Source organism: Sinocyclocheilus rhinocerous, unplaced genomic scaffold (assembly GCF_001515625.1).
Source record: "Sinocyclocheilus rhinocerous isolate Xijiao unplaced genomic scaffold, SAMN03320098_v1.1 scaffold20, whole genome shotgun sequence".
NCBI lineage: Eukaryota > Metazoa > Chordata > Actinopteri > Cypriniformes > Cyprinidae > Sinocyclocheilus > Sinocyclocheilus rhinocerous.
The window spans coordinates 2599622-2607290 of NW_015640468.1; the positions used below are offsets into that span (position 1 = coordinate 2599622).

At 37.4% G+C, this 7669-nt stretch overlaps 1 long non-coding RNA gene across 1 annotated transcript; it reads left to right on the forward strand.

Annotated features, from left to right (window-relative positions):
* The first annotated feature begins 1096 nt into the window (after window positions 1–1096).
* On the forward strand, window positions 1097–4186 carry LOC107753174 (uncharacterized). The gene is made up of 3 exons (XR_001641435.1): window positions 1097–1162; window positions 2203–2333; window positions 3643–4186. It is a non-coding gene; the product is annotated as an uncharacterized LOC107753174 (long non-coding RNA).
* Window positions 4187–7669: the final 3483 nt, after the last annotated feature.

Sequence of the window (7669 nt, forward strand, 5' to 3'; positions counted from 1 at the left end):
GTCCAAAGCACCACTGGCTCATCTTAAAGGTTACAGTGACTACCCTGTGCACTAGTGTTAACAGAGCTTTCCCTCTCTGGGTTTATGGTCTGTGTAATAATTTTAAGCAAAGTGAAGTGTGTGTTTCCACAGGAGATGTTGGAGGAACAGCTGCGGGCCAGGGAGGAGGACAAGTGGAGAATGATTGATCACTGGGAGCGGAGAGGCTGTGTACCTCTCACCTTCCCCCTGCGAGGCTCCACGTCTGCCCCTGATCCCTTACATCTGCCTGCCCTTAGCAGAGCTGGAGGAGGAGGCCCGGCTGGATCTACTCACATGTCCCTGTACTCTGGAATAGGAGAGACTCTGAAACACGGGCCAAACCTTAAACTGGGATGCCATTGCTTTCATTATATGTGTGAAGGAAATGTTGCTTATGGCTCTTTTTTTTCAGTTACTTCAGGGAAATGTGTGATAGGAGACCTAAAACATTGTAAAAGACACATTTGTTCGTTGTTGTAGTTAGCTGATTTTGCACAATGATAGCACTGCATTGGAAAGTTCAAATGAAATTAATAAAAACTTTTATTTGATTTCTCACGTAAAATGTATGCATAAAAATGTATGCATACAAAAATTGAATCTGTGATATTTACTTCAAAAATCAGTAGCTGCTTTAAAAAAATATTATAGTCTAAAATACTAGATATTAGTAGAATAAATTTGCACACAAATACTTTTTTTCTGACTCTTTCTGTTACATTATTACACCAATAGGTGGTGACAAGTTATTGCCTTTTTGAGTGAATCAATGAATCACTCACTCAAACAATTCGTTTAGAATCACCAATTCAGGAACGAAACAAGTATAAGTGAGTCATTGAACCATTCACTGTAACGATTCACTCAAAATCAAACTGATTTATTCAGAATCGAAACAAATATACGCGTTTAAGAGTGAGGCATTGAAACATTTACTTTACAGATTCGTTTAAAATACTAACAAAGACTTTGATACTAAGCCATTTAGGAACGATACACGCGAGTGTATTTGTGTGTGAATCCTGGAATCATTCCCTCAAATGATTCGTTTTTAAAACAATGATTCATGTTGTTGATCGGTGATGCAGCGTTTGATTCTGTTTTGACTTCGTTTGGAAGTAACTGGCAATATGTCTAAAATGTAAGTTACTCAATATTAACTTCTTGTTTATTGCACGGTGGTGTAAAATCAATATCTTAATCGCTTAATTATATTTTAAATGAACTTTAATCAGCTGGCAAACACCGTATTCTGTAAACCAATACATTAAAGGCTCTACACTCAATGGGAAAAAAGCACGCTAAGGTTTTTATCAGGCTCTCTTCGATGTAATAGGATTATTAATTCAAAACAGACTCACTAACCAGCATTAGAGAAACTACTTTGAAACTGTATAGCACAAGTTAAAAGCTGATAATATTTATAAGGAACACAATTTCATATAATTAAAGGATCAGATTTTCAAACATATTAGAACCGTTTATTTTTCTTCAGAATATTGTTAAGTTTTAAAAACTAGCTACATTGCTAGCTACTAACGGCAACTAAGTGCAAACTAAAATGTAATCTTTTTAATAAATACCATTGTGTGTGTGTGTGATTATTACAGTTAAATACAATAAAAAAACTAGAAATGCTTCAAGTTCTACAACAAAACCAGAAACATAGTAATTTTAGTGAATTTTAAACTTAATATATTGATATAAAAAGTGAAGATGAAGTATTCCACAGAGAGGTTTCTACATAGGGATGAATCAAATAAATCTGCAAATTGTTTATTTGAACTTGTTGATTTTCATGAGCCTGGTTCATTAAAATGAACCAGTCTTCCCAGTTCTACTGTACATATGAAAGAAAGCACAGTGTAGGAGTGTGTTTTATTATTCGCTACACAGTAAAGCTGTGTGTTGAATAAAAGTGACCTAAATAGTCATCTTAAAAAGGAGCCTAGGTAACACTACTGAAATGACTACTTTCACTACTTCTATTTATTTACTGTCCAAGACTGGCCTTCTTAAACATAAAGTATGTCTGACGGTAACATTGACGTATGACCTGCATGCAGTGAATATCGGGAAATGAATAAACAAACACATAAACTAGATAAGAGACTGGTGCTAACATGGTTAGTAACGTCTCTGGCACTGTCCGTTCAAGTCATTTCCTCCAATCTTCCTCAGCAACAGGACATGACTTGGCGACATATAGACGAGAGACTATTAAGTTGCAAGACTACTTATGCTGTAACCTGGGCAATGAGACAGAAAGCAGCGCTCAGCTGTTCAGCTGGAATCCTAAACACACTGCAAAGGTATGTTTGTGTTTATTAGGCTATTTGATGATAAAATAAAATAAAGAAAATAAGTCCCACCATTTAAACATCAAAATGTATCAATGAGATTGGTGCTCAAACCATTTATTTGCATAACTTTTCAATACTATTAACATCTTTCCATCAAGTCTGATATCTGACCTGAATAGAGAGCGAAATGACTCGGGAAGCACTTTTAGGCAACACATTCGTAACTTACTCCACTGGAACTCCACTCCACCCCTCACTAAACAAGCCACTCTATCAGTAAATGCTAATCTCCTAATTAACAAGCTAATTAGGTAATTATGGCTTTGCAGAAGGATGCCTAAATGAATTATGACAACACAGTCACTGCTTTCTGAGACACCTGTGGGCCCCTTTTTGGCTGTCACAAAAAAAAAAAAAAGTAAGGTGACAGCCTGTTCTTTTTTCAAAAACTTAATTCTCCTGAAAATGATGTGTATGTTATGAGACAGGGGCTATTTGTTTTGAGACTGTCAATTAAACCTGTCAGATAAGAACGATTTTGTGACTAATTAGCACCCCTTGCATAAATATGCGATAAATAATTGAGTGCTATTAAATATTAAAGAGATAAAAGGGAGCTATGTACAGTAGTATTGTGCTGGCAATAATAAAAAATAAAAAAATAAACAAATTTACATCATTAACACTATTTTCTTTAGATATGCTATCATGGATTTTTTTTTCTTTTGCTATTGGAGCAAATGGGAATGCAAACATTATATTTGTTGTAGTTTCTGTTCATCACTACAAGTTTACCCAACATGACTTCCTCTGCTGAGAATCCCACAAATATGAAAAGGGTCTATTATACTTTTAATGTTTCATTATATGATGTCTGATAAGATTGTGATGCAGAATCTGATATGCTTTCATTTATGCAATAGTTTTTGGCATATTAAATGCTAAAACTAATCTGTTTTGGATAATGTTTTTCTCTCCAAAAGTAAGAGTAACCACTTGGGGTGAAAAAATAGTATGCGTAGGACAAAAAAAACCTGGTGTGCTCATTAGTGAAAATAATCCTGAACGGTGGGCTTCTGTCCAAGAGCAATAATATCAACTGTTACCACTGACAACAGTGAGGTTACAGTGGCCATATTTGGGAGAAACTTCGGCTGATATTTTCAAGACGCTCAGCCTATAGGCATACTGCACTTTAAGCCGGTTGAAGGAAGTGGGCAGTAAACATCCAATAATAGAAATTGTGTTTATGTCATTATGTAAGCATGGCATCATGACCACAATAAACTGAAGTGTTTTTTTTCCCTCCCACCAAAAGATTTGCTGCCATACTTGGGGAAAATGAATTATGTTGACATATGGCTGAAAACAATGGTGGAAAGGCATGCAACGTAAGGCAATGAAGAATCATACGGTGTTGTGGAGGAGAGGATCTGGAGCTGTTCCTTTGAGCCCTCTATGACAGGTATACAGAGCCACCTGCCAGCACAGTATTTCAGTGATAAATGCAGTGGGTCTGGGACTTCCATTCACTAAACTCAGGAGTGTGCTGGGCTGATACTTCAAGGTCAAGTGAATATGAAAGAGCCAAACCACACAGCTTGCTAAAAAGAGCGAGAGAGTGACTGCCTCTTATCTGCTTCTTAACTTTGACAACTTCTAAATGTTATGTTGCTTAAATTCATGTGACGTGCTTATAAACACAGATGTTGTGTTACAGCGTTGTTTTGTGATTACTGGATGTTTGTGATTTTAAAAATTCATAATCTGTCAGCCGCACATGCTATATTCAATCTAGTTCATTTACACACTGATAACAAAAATGACAACGACTATATAAAAATGAAGGCGAAACTCTACTCTCTCTCTCTCTCTCTCACACACACACACACACACACACACACACTTAGACGCAGCCAAAACAATTGAATTACAGGGCTTGTGGCATGTTGTCTTAGTCTGTGATATGTGTGAAATGGTTAATTAAAGGTGAGCTCATTATTCTTGCTCAGGATCCAGTAACTGTGTTAACATGATCCATGACTAATATATCACCCACTTATTGCACCCGAAGAATTCAATCAATTGCTCTGAACACCAATTCATACTCAAGAGTTGAAGTAAATATGCCACTATAAATTCTACAGTTTGATCTGTATTGTTCAGGAGGATTGATGTTTAAATCAAAAGCCAACGGTTGTATTAAATATGGTGCTTATATCAAACTATTACAGTACAAAGTTATGTTTGTATTTAGGACAATATAGCCATTATAGTCAGTCTGATATAGCCTAAATACACATTTAATTACTAGACACAATGAAGGATGTGACTCAAATGTTGCTATAATATTTCAGTGTTTATCTCTTACAAATTGAAGTAGCTTAGAATTTTTAAGAATTTGATTTCAAACATGTATGAAATTTTTTTAAATTCAAAATACAAAGAAATCCTAAACAAATACAATACACATAAGATAAAAACATAGTGTGTGTGTGTGTGTGTGTGTGTGTGTGTGCATAACCATATTTTTAGGACCAGGTTTATGACTTTGAACAAAATACACGTATTTTAAATCGCAACAAGGCCAGCCTAAATGAATGTAGTGATTTGGAATCGGAAACAGTGGTTTGGCGGGAAAAACACAGTGGGTTTAGGAAGGCGTATGTAAGAAGCGAGGCAACCGGAGGAAGGCGCAGATATGTTTCAGTGTGTCTCTTTGCTTCAAGCCCACGGAGCAGTCTGCTACCATAGCAACTGCCGAGGAGCGCTGCGCCGCGCCGCCTGCTTTTGCAGTAGATGTCACCCGTGGCAACGGCCAATCAGAAGTTGATATCTCTCTGTACAACCGTAGGAAAGGTAGTGAGCTCTGAAGGCGGGCGTTCTTGCTCAGAGGGAGCCACCCATTGGTCCTTGGGTCCGTCACTCAAACACGGACTCTTCGCTGATTGGTTCGATGCGTCTATTTCCAATATTATAAACATGTCCTTTGCTTTCTTGCCCCTGCGAGCAAGGCTTGTTGAAGGCGACCATATTATGGTGTAAGGAAGCGAGGGGGCCCGTGCAATTCATTATTAGTTTGAATCAGACAATATAAAACTCCGACCTTTTGTTTGTTTTATTGGAAATGGTTATAATGTAACGGCATCTCAATGCACGGGCGCGCTTTTAAATGAGGCACGCGTAAGTGGAGACTTAAACGCTGTTGATTTGATGCTCTGGTCTCATCATTATCATCACCAGCAGTATCATTAGTAGCTAACTGGCATTTTGTTTTCGGGGGCATCGGCGAGAAGTGACAAGAATCTAAGACCCCTCCTCTGCAGGGCGGAGCGTGCATTTTGATGTCGATTTTGTATCTTTTTTTCTTCTCTGACACGTCTGCACTGAGTGAATGGCATTGGCACATTGTCAATCGCTCACTACCGCTGCCATCAAACAACATAAAGCACACACAGCCCGCGCGCTCGACTCATAAATTTCCGCCAGCAGATATTTTTGCGCATCGCTTTATTGCGCGTGATGAATTTTTTTCGCCAGTTTTTCTGTTTTGCCTACTGAAAGTGAGAACTTTTTTATACGTTTTTATATTTTTTTCCTACAATCTTTATAGCTCTGGTCGCCGGTGCTGATGGTTTAATTTATTTCACTCGGCTTCTTTTATTTTCTTATATTTTATTTTTGGAAAATCTTTTCAAAGGTAATATTTTTCCAGTTTTTCATCACTCAGTGTGCTTATTTTTAATTACATAATCATTAATTTAGTTGAATTGTTACTTTCCATCGGAGGCATGGGATGTTTTGCTTGCAACTCTTTGTAATACTACGGGATTTGTCCAAGTTTTCCAGAAGTGCACAAGGCGAAATTATCCTAAGAAGCCCGCACATAAGAATTCCAGACATCTGCAAAGGACCCCAGCTCTTCAAAGAAAAAGACAAATTGGCATGAAGATTCGGACAGGATTGAACGGGCAACCACTGTCCCCTGAACGCTGAAGTTTACTTACATAATAGGCAAGAGATATCGCTAATTTTTCTCCAATGGACATTCATACAGGAGGATCAAAGACGATTTAAATATTTTCCATAAAGTGATTCCTGGGACATCAATTCCACTATATTTCATCCAGCGATTTATTGTATTTTGCGTTGCTTCACGGTCAATATTTTGTGCACGATAGCGACCCGTTAACCGCCGCACATGAAATAATCAAGTTGTATTTGCATGTGCATTATCCGACTTTATTTCACCCATCAGTGACTGAGCACGAGCGCATTGATTGTGTTGCGGCGGACTATGGACGAGCAAGCCCGGATCATGCAGGCTCTCGGCGGTGTCAGCCTGGCCGGTCACTCGGTACAGGGAGGCATGGCTCTGCCGCCTCCACATGGACACGACGGATCCGATGGGGATGGAAGAAAACAAGACATCGGTGACATTCTGCATCAGATTATGACCATCACCGACCAAAGCCTGGACGAGGCGCAAGCAAAGTTGGTGCATTTTTTTAATCTAAACGTTAATATTGTTTTGTTCAGAAAGTCTTTGTATTAATGCTTTCTCGTTTTTTTTTTAATAGCTTATAGTGCTTCTATTCACACGTTACAACATCCAACTTTTATTTTACAGTACTGTCCACACATTGAGACTCTTGTCACAACAGTAATTTTTCACAAATGTTAATATAGTAATACCTTGAGAGTCACGTTTGCATTGAAATCCAGGTGGACGTATCACAGGTTAAAATTAACATTATGATGTATCAAGTTCTAAAGTTTAGACAACATATCACAGTTACTTGTAGCTGATATTAAAAATAGCCTCTGACTTTTACATTGAGAATGATTAATTATTGGCAGTATCGGCGGTCCTGCAGTTAATTATTGCCCCCATTTTATTATGAAAGACGCCAGCGCTGTGAAGGTTACATCGTTCACCGACACGTGCAAAGACGCTTGGCGTTATGGTATAGTTGATTTTTTGTTGTTGTTGTTGTGTTAAAACGGACTTGTTATGGTCACGAATTATCAGTGTCATTTATTATTAGTTTGATGTGAGCCTAACTTGTAAAAAATATTTAGATCACATAGTACATATGGACAAATATTTAAATCCTAATAATCTTATAATAATTTATGCAATTTATACTAAATATTATGCGTGTTTAAAGCTTAATCTGGATTTCTTTATCAGTAATTAAATGCAAATTGTAATGAACTGTAAGTTGTCAGTTTTGCACCACTTACAAATTAAAGCTGTAACTAAACTTGATTTAATTGTTAGTTATTATTCTTATTTTATTTTACAGTGTTTGACTTTACTGACCACTGACGGAGACCTTTCA